Genomic DNA, 10349 nt, shown 5'->3' on the forward strand with positions numbered 1-10349 from the left:
TTAAAGCATGTGTGGAAGTAATCTCTTTCTTATAAAATTCCAAGCAGTTAAGGGTTGAACTAGTGGAATTTCCCATACCCAACAAAAATTTTGTGTTCATTTGTGGTGTGTAAATTAAAATTTTTTACTTACATTTGTTATTTTTAAAATTTTTTTCCATACATAAACTCTAAAATTTTCATTTTGTTGTGATTTATTTGCCTTTTTGGTTTATGGGATGAAGGGAGAGCGAAAACTCAAAATTTTGATTTAATAAAAAAGAGTACATCTAAAATGGAAATGCACAATGCACGAATATAGAGAGATAAAATTCCAATGAGTGTCTGCAATTTTTAGGGACTGTGAGCTCTTTTTAGTTTTTGTATATCAGGTTTTCCAGTTGTCGGGAAAAGGGGGTGGAGGGGGTTTTTTAACCGAGTATTGACTCCCAATCTATAAGTCATTTCTTTGGGAAATATAGTCCGTTACGCATGATAAATGACTTTACAATCATCTATGATCGTTAGGTCAGCTTTTTGGAAATGGCCAAAATAATGGTTATTTGACTCAGGTAAATATCCCACAGCACGTTCACTTGAGAATTTATGAGCGTTTGTTATTCTCTTTAAAAGGTTTGGATGCATAGGTGATTTGCATCTTTATCATGTTTCAAGCATGCATATCCATTTTTAAAGTATGTGGGGATGAAATCTCTTTCTTATAAAATTCCAATCTATTAGGGTTGAACTAGTGGAATTTCACAAACTTGGACAACAAAACTTTTGTGTTCATTTGTGGTGTGTGAATAAATTTTCTTTACGTACATTTGTTATTGTTTTAAATTTTTTCCATACATAATCTCTAAAATTTTCATTTTGTTGTGATCTATTTACCTTTTTGGTTCACGGGATGAAGGGAGAGTGAAAACTCAAAGTTTTGATTTAAGAAAAAAGAGTACATCTAAAAAGAAAATTCACAATGCACAAATGTAGAGAGAGATAATTCCAAAGAGTGTCTGTAATTTTTAGGGATTGTGTGCTCTTTTTACTTTTTATATATCAGGTTTTGCAATCAATGGAAAAAGGGGGAGGCGGGGGATTTTTAGCTAAGCGTTGACTCCCAATCCATAAGTCATTTCTTAGGGTAATATAGCTTGTTACGCAAGATAAATCACTTTAAAATCATCCATGATTGTTAGGTCAGTTTTTTTAAATGGGCAAAATATTTCCTTGTTTGACTCGAGTAAATATCCCACAGCACGTTCACTAGAGAATTTAATGAGCGTTTGTTATTGTCTTTAAAAGGTTTGGATCCAAAGGTGATTTGCATCTTTAACATGTTTCAAGCATGCATGTGTGGAAGAAATCTCTTTCTTATAAAATTTCAAGCTGTTAGGGTTAAACTTGTGGAATTTTCCAAACTTGGACAACAAAACTTTTGTGTTCTTTTGTGGTGTGTGAATAAAATGTTTTTACTGACATTTGTTATTGTTTTAAATTTTTTCCCTACATAAACTCTAAAATTTTCATTTAGTTGTGATCTATTTGCCTTTTTGGTTTACGGGATGAAGGGAGAGCGAAAACTACAAGTTTTTATTTAAAAAAAAAGAGTACATATAAAATGGAAATGCCTAATGAAAAAATGTCGAGAGAGATAATTCCAAAGAGTGTCTGTAATTTTTAGGGATTGTGATCTCTTTTTAGTTTTTATATATCAAGTCTTGCAATCGTCGGAGAAAGTGGAAAGCGGGGGATTTTTAACTGAGTGTTGACTCCCAATACATATGTCATTTCTTAGGGTAATATAGCCCGTTACGCATGACAAATCACTTTACAATCATCTATCATTGTTAGGTTAGCTTTTTGTAAATGGGCAAAATTATGGCTTGTTTTACTCGGGTAAATATCCCACCGCACGTTCACTTGAGAATTTAATGAACGTTTGTTATTCTCTTTAAAATGTTTTGATCCAAAGGTGATTTGCATCTTTAACATGTTTCAAGAATGCATATCCCTTTATAAAGCACGTGTGGAAGAAATCTCTTTTTTATAAAATTCCAAGCTGTTACGGTCAAATACTTGTGGAATTTCCCAAACTTGGACAACAAAACTTTTGTGTTCATTTGTGGGGTGTGAATAAATTTTCTTTACTGAAATTTATTATTGTTTTAAATTTTTTCCCTACATAAACACTAAAATTTTCATTTTGTTGTGAACTATTTGCCGGTTTGGTTTACGGGATGAAAGGACACCGAAAACTCAAAGTTTTGATTGAAGAAAAAAGAGTACATCTAAAATGGAAATCCAAAAGGCACAAATGTAGAGAGAGATAATTCCAAAGAGTGTTTGAAATTTTTGGGGATTGTATGCTCTTTTTTGTTATTATATAATAGGTTTTGCAATCGTCGAGAAAAGACGGAGGCGGGGGATTTTTAACTAAGTGTTGACTCCCAATCCATAAGTCATTTCTTAGGGTAATATAGCCCTTTAGGCATGATAAATCTCGTTACAATCATCTATAATCATTAGGTTAACTTTTTGTAAATGGGAAAAATAATTGTTTGTTTCACTCAGGCAAATATCCCACCGCACATTCACTTGAGAATTTAATGAGCGTTTGTTATTCTCTTTAAAAGGTTTGGATCCATAGGTGAATTGCCTCTTTAACATGTTTGAATCATGCAAATCCATTTTTAAAGCATGTGTGGAAGAAATCTCTTTCTTATAAAATTCCAAGCTTTTAGGATTGAACTACCGGAATTTCCCAAACTTGGACAACAAAACTTTTTTTTTCATTTAAGGTGTGCGAATAAATTTTCTTTACTTACATTTGTTATTGTTATAAATTTTTTACATACATAAACTCTAAATATTTCATTTTGTAGTGATCTATTTGCCTTTTTGGTTTACAGGATGAAGGGAGAGCGAAAACTCAAAGTTTTGATTTAAGAAAAAAGTGTACATCTAAAATGGAAATGCACAATGCACAAATGTAGAGATAGATAATTCCAAAGTGTGTCTATAATTTTTTGGGATTGTAAGCTCTTTTTATTTTTTATATATCAGGTTGTGGAATCATCAAGAAAGGGGGAGGCGGGGGATTTTTAACTGAGTTTTGACTCCCAATCCCTAAGTCATTTCTTAGGGTAATCTAGCCTGTTACGCATGATAAATCACTTTACAATCCTTTATGATCGTTAGGTCAGCTTTTTTTAAATGGGCAAAATAATGGCTTGTTTGACTCGGGTACATATCCCACCGCACGTTCACTTGAGAATTTAATGAGCGTTTTTTATTCTCTTTAAAAGGTTTGGATCCATAGGTGATTTGCATCTTGAACATGTTTCAAGCATGCATATCCGTTTTTAAAGCATGTGTGGAAGAAATCTCTTACTCATAAAATTCCAAGCTGTTCGGGGTTAATTAGTGGAATTTCCCAAACTTGGACCACAAAAATTTTGTCATCATTTGTGTTGTGTGAATAAATTTTCTTTACTAACATTTGTTATTGTTTTAAATTTTTTCCGTACATAAACTCCAAAATTTTCATTACGTTGTGATCTATTTGCCGTTTTGGTTTACAGTATGAAAGGAGAGTGAAAACTCAAAGTTTTGATTTAAGAAAAAAGAGTACATCTAAAATGGAAATGCATCATGCACAAATGTAGAGAGAGAAAATTCCAAAGAGTTTCTATAATTTTTTTCGATTGTAAGCTCTTTTTAGTTTTTATATATTAGATTTTGCAATCGTCGAGAAAAAGGGGAGGCAGGGGATTTTTAACTGAGTGTTGACTCCCAACCCATAAATCATTTCTTAGGTAATATAGCCCTTTATGCATGATAAGTCACTTTACAATCATATATGATTGTTGGGTCAGGTTTTTGTAAATGGGAAAAATAATTGCTTGTTTGACTCAGGTAAATATCCCACCGCATGTTCACTTGAGAATTTAATGAGCGTTTGTTATTCACTTTAAAAGGTTTGGATCCACAGGTGATTTGCATATTTGACATGTTTCAAGCATGTATATCCATTTTTAATGCATGTGTGGAAGAAATCTCTTTCTTATAAAATTCCAAGCTTTTAGGGTTCAACAAGCGGAACTTCCCAAACTTGGACAAAAAAACTTTTGTGTTCATTTGAGGTGCGTGTATGAATTTTCTTTACTTACATTTGTTATTGTTTTAAATTTTTCACATACATCAAATCTAAAATTTTCATTTTGTTGTGATCTATTTGCCTATTTGGTTTTCGGGATGAAGGGATAGCGAAAACTCAAAGTTTTGATTTAAGAAAAAAGAGTTCATCTAAAACTGAAATGCACAATGCACAAATGTAGAAAGATATATTTCCAAAGAGTGTTTGTAATTTATAGGGATTGTACGCTCTTTTTATTTTTTTAAATATCCGGTTTTGCAATCATCGGGAAAAAGGGGGAGGCGGGGGATTTTTAACTGAGTATTGACTCCCAATCCATATGTCATTTCCAACGGTAATATAGCCCATTATGCATGATAAATCACTTTACAAACGTCTATGATCATTAGGTCAGCTTTTCATAAATGGGCAAAATAATGGCTTGCTTGGCTCGAGTAAATATTCCACCGCATGTTCACTTGAAAATTGAATGAGTGTTTGTTATTCTCTTAAAAAGGATTGGATCCATAGGTGATTTGAATCTTTAACATGTTTCAAGCATGCATATCCATTTTTAAAGCATGTGTGGAAGAAATCTCTTTCTTATAAAATTCCAAGCTGTTAGGGTCAACAACTAGTGGAATTTCCCAAACTTGGACAACAAAACTTTTGTGGTGTGTGAATAAATTTTATTTACTAACATTTGATATTGTTTTAAATGTTCTCCATACAAAACTTTAAATTTTTTTTTTTTATGATTTATTTGCCTTTTTGGTTTACGAGATGATGGGAGAGCGAATACTCAAAGTTTTGATTTAAGAAAAAAAAGTAAATCGAAAATTGAAATGCACAATGCACGAATGGAGGGAGAGATCATTCTAAAGAGTGTCTGTAATGTTTAAGGATTGTAAGCTCCTTTTAGTTTTTATATATCAGGTTGTGCAATCATCGGGAAAAGGGGGAGGCACGTAATTTTCAACTGAGTGTTGACTCCCAATTCACAAGTCATTTCTTAGGATAATCTAGCCCGTTACGCATGATAAATCACTTTACAATCATCGATGATCACTAGGTCAGCTTTTTGTAAACGGCCAAAATAATGGATTGTTTGACTCGGGTAAATATCCCACCGCACGTTCACTTGAGAATTTAATAAGCGTTTGTTATTCTCTTTAAAAGGTTTAGATCCAAAGGTGATTTTCATCTTTAACATGTTTCAAGCAAGCATATCCATTTTTAAGCATGTGTGGAAGAAATCTCTTTCTAATAAAATTCCAAGCTGTTAGGGGTTAACTAGTGAAATTTCCCAAACTTGGACAACAAAACTTTTGTTTTCATTTGTGGTGTGTGATTAAATTTTCTTTACTAACATTTTTTATTGTTTTAAATTTTTTCCATACATAAACACTAAAATTTTCATTTAGTTGTGATCTATTTGCCTTTTTGGTTTACGAGATGATGGGAGAGCGAAAACTAAATGTTTTGATTTAAGAAAAAAAAGTTCATCTAAAATGAAATACACAATGCACAAATATAGAAAGATATAATTCCAAAAAGTGTCTGTAATTTTTTGGGATTGTAAGCTCTTTTTATTTTTTTAAATATCAAGTTTTGCAATCGTCGGGAAATGGGGGAGGCGGGGGATTTTTAACTGAGTGTTGACTCCCAATCCATATGTCATTTCCTAGGGTAATATAGATCGTTATGCATGATGAATCACTTTACAAACGTCTATGATCATTAGGTCAGCTTTTTGTAAATGGGCAAAATAATGGCTTGTTTGACTCGAGTAAATATTCCACCGCATGTTCACTTGAGAATTGAATGAGTGTTTGTTATTCTCTTAAAAAGGTTTGGATCCGTAGGTGATTTGCATCTTTAACATGTTTCAAGCATGCATATCCATTTTTAAAGCATGTGTGGAAGAAATCTCTTTCTTATAAAATTCCAAGTTGTTAGGGTCAACAACTAGTGGAATTTCCCAAACTTGGACAACAAAACTTCTATGTTCATTTGTGGTGTGTGAATAAATTTTCTTTACTAACATTTGTTACTGTTTTAAATTTTCTCCATACATAAACTTTAAATTTATTTAATTTTTTGTGATTTATTTGCCTTTTTGGTTTACGTGATGAAGGGAGAGTGAAGACTCAAAGTTTTGATTTAGGAAAAAAAAGTAAATCTAAAATGGAAATGCACAATGCACAAATGTAGAGAGAGATAATTCCAAAGAGTTTCTGTAATTTTTAAGGATTGTAAGCTCTTTTTAGTTTTTATATATCAGGTTGTGCAATCATCGGGAAAAGGGGGAGGCAGGGGATTTTGAACTGAGTGTTTTTATTCTCACTTTTCAATCATTTATGATCGCTAGGTCAGGTTTTTGCAAATGGGAAAAATAATGGCTTGTTTGACTCGGGTAAATATCCCACCGCCCGTTCACTTGAGAATTTAATAAGCGTTTGTTAATCTCTTTAAAATGTTTTGATACATAGGTGATTTGCATGTTTAACATGTTTCAAGCATGCATATCCATTTTTAAAGCATGTGTGGAAGAAATCTCTTTCTTATAAAATTCCAAGCTGTTATGGTTGAACTAGTGGAATTTCCCAAACTTGGACAACAAATTTTTTTTTGTTCATATGTGGAGTGTGAATTAATTTTTTTACTTACATTTTTTATTTTTAAAATTTTTTTCCATACATAAACTGTAAAATTTTCATTTTGTTGTGATCAATTTGCCTTTTTGGTTTACGGGATGAAGGGAAAGCGAAACTCAAAGTTTTGATTTAAGAAAAAAGAGTACATCCAAAATGGAAATGCACAATGCACAAATAAAGAGAGATATAATTCCAAAGAGTGTCTGTAACTTTTAGGGATTGTGAGCTCTTTTTAGTTTTTGTATATCAGGTTTTGCAATCGTCAGGAAAAGGGGGAGGCAAGGAATTTTTAATTGAGTGTTGACTCCCAATCCATAAGTCTTTTATTAGGGTAATATAGCCCATTATGCATTGTAAATCACTTTTCCATCCTCTATGATCGTTATGTCAAATTTTTGTAAATGGGCAAAATGATGGCTTGTTTGACTCGGCTAAATATCCCACCGATCGTTCACATGATACTTTAATGAGCATTTATTATTCTCTTTAAAAGGTTTGGATCGGTAGGTGATTTGCATCTTTAACATGTTTCAAGAATGCATATCCATTTTTGAAGCTTGTGTGGAAGAAATCTCTTTCTTCTAAAATTCCAAGCTGTTAGGGTCAACAACTAGTGCAATTTACATAACTTGGACAACAAAACTTTTGTGTTCATTTGTGGTGTGTGAATAAATTTTCTAGACTTACATTTGTTATTGTTTTAAATTTTTTTGAAGGGAGAGTGAAAACTCAATGCTTTGATTGAAGAAAAAAGAGTACATCTAAAATGGAAATGCACATTGCATAAATGTAGAGAGAGAATATACCAAAGAGTGTCTTTAATTTTTAGGGATTGTAAGCTCTTTTTAGTTTTTATATATTAGGTTTTGTGATCGTCGGGAAAAGGGGAGGCAGGGGATTTTTAACTGAGTGTTGACTCCCAAACCATAAGTCATTTCTTAGGGTAATATAGTCCGTTACGCATGATAAATCACTTTACAATCATCTTTGATCATTAGGTCAACTTTTTGTAAAAGGGCAAAATAATGGTTATTTGACTCGGGTAAATATCCCACAACACGTTCACTTGAGAATTTAATAAGCGTTAGTTATTCTCTTTAAAAGGTTTGGAAGCATGGGTGATTTGCATCTTTAACATGTTTCAAGCATGCATATCCATTTTTAAAGCATGTGGGGATGAAATCTTTTTCTTATAAAATTCCAAGCTGTTAGGGTTGAACTAGTGGAATTTCCCAAACTTGGACAACAAAACTTTTGTGTTCTTTTGTGGTGCGTGAATAATTTTTTTACTTATATTTGTTATTGTTTTAAAAAATTTCCTTGCATCAACTCTAAAATTTTCTTTTTGTTGTGATCTATTTTCCTTTTTTTTTTTTACGGGATGAAGGAAGAGGGAAAACTTAATGTTTTGATTTAATAAAAAAGAGTACATCTAACGTGGAACACAATGAAAAATGTAGAGAGAGATAATTCCAAAGAGTGTCTGTAATTGTTAGGGATTGTGAGCTCCTTTTAGTTTTTGTATATCAACTTTTGCAATTGTTGGGAAAAAGGGGGAGGCGGGGGATTTTTAACTGAGTGTTGAATCCCATTCCATAAGTCATTTCTTAGGGTAATATAGCCCGTTACGCATGGTAAATAACTTTACAATCATCTATGATCATTAGGTCAACTTTTTCTAAATGTGTAAAATAATGGCTTGTTTCACTCAGGTAAATATCGCACAACACGTTCACTTGAGAATTTAATGAGCGTTTGTTATTCTCTTTATAAGGTTTGGATCCATAGGGGATTTTCATCTTTAACATGTTTCAAGCATGCATATCCATGTTTAAAGCATATGCGGAAGAAATCTCTTTCTTATAAAATTCCAAGTTGTTAGGGTTGAACTAGTGAAATTTCACAAACTTGGACAACAAAACATTTGTGTTCATTTGTGGTGTGTGAATAAATTGTCTTTAAATACATTTGTTATTGTTTTAAATTTTTTCCAAACATAAACTCTAAAATTTTCATTTTGTTGTGATCTATTTGCCTTTTTGGTTTACGGGATGAAGGGAGAGCGAAAACTCAAAGTATTGATTTAAGAAAACAGAGAACATCTAAAATGGAAATTCACAATGCACGAATATAAAGAGAGATAATTCCAAAGAGTTTCTGTAAGTTTTAGGGATTGTGAGCTCTTTTTAGTTTTTATGTATCAGGTTTTGCAATCATCGGGAAAAGCGGGAGGGGGGAATTTTTAACAATGTGTTGACTCCAATCCATAAGTCATTTCTTAGGGTAATATAGCCCGTTACGCATGATAAATCACTTTACAATCATCTATGATCGTTAGGTCAGTTTTTTAATATGGGCAAAATAATGGCTTGTTTGACTCGGGCAAATATCCCACAACACGTTTACTGTAGAATTTATTGAGCGTTTATTATTCTCTTTAAAAGGTTTGGATCCATACATGATTTGCTTCTTTAACTTGTTTCAAGCATGCATATCCATTTTTAAAGCATGTGTGGAAGAAATCTCTTTCTCATAAAATTCCAAGCTGTTAGGGTTAAACTAGTGGAATTTCCCATACTTGGACAACAAAACTTTTGTGTTCATTTGTGTTGAGTGAATAAAATTTTTTCATTACATTTGTTATTTTTTTAAAATTTTCCATAAACTCTATAATTTTCAATTTGTTGTGACCTATTTAACTTTTTGGTTTACGTGATGAAGGGATAGCAAAAACTAAAAGTTTTGATTTCAAAAAAAAGAGTACGTATAAAATGGAATTTTACAATAAAAAAATGTGGAGGGAGATAATTCCATAGAGTGTCTGTAATTTTTAGGGATTGTGAGCTCTTTTTAGTTTTTATATATCAGGTCTGGCAATCATCGAGAAAAGGCGAAGGCGGGGGATTTTTAATTGAGTGTTGACTCCCAACCCATATGTCATTTCTTAGGGTAATATATTACGCATGATAAATCACTTTACAATCATCTATGATTGTCAGGTTAGCTTTTTGTAAATGAGCAAAATTATGGCTTGTTTTACTCGGGTAAATATCCCACCACACGTTCACTTAAGAATTTAATGAGAGTTTGTTATTCTCTTTAAAAGGTTTTGATCCAAACGTCATTTGCATCTTTAACATGGTTCAAGCATGAATATCCCTTTTTAAAGCATGTGTGGAAAAAATCTCTTTTTTCTAGAATTCCAAGCTTTTAGGGTCAACAACTTGTGGAATTTGCCAAACTTGGACAACAAAACTTTTGTGTTCATTTGTGGGCTGTGAATAAATTTTATTTACTGACATTTTTTATTGTTTTAAATTTTTTCCCTACATAAACTCTAAAATTTTCATTTTGTTGTGATCTATTTGCCGTTTTGGTTTATGGGATGAAGGTAGAGCGAAAACTCAAAGTTTAGATTGAAGAAAAAAGAGTACATCTAAAAGAGAAATGTAAAATGCACAAATGTAGAGAGAGATAATTCCAAAGAATGTTTGTAATTTTTGGGGATTGTAAACTCTTTCTAGTTTTTATATATTTGGTTATACAATCGTCGGGAAAAGGGGAAGCGGAGGATTT

Source organism: Aristolochia californica, unplaced genomic scaffold (genome assembly GCF_029961685.1).
Source record: "Aristolochia californica isolate CCGP_79_NKW_82.1479 unplaced genomic scaffold, dmAriCali1.0.hap1 SCAF_1, whole genome shotgun sequence".
Lineage (NCBI taxonomy): Eukaryota > Viridiplantae > Streptophyta > Magnoliopsida > Piperales > Aristolochiaceae > Aristolochia > Aristolochia californica.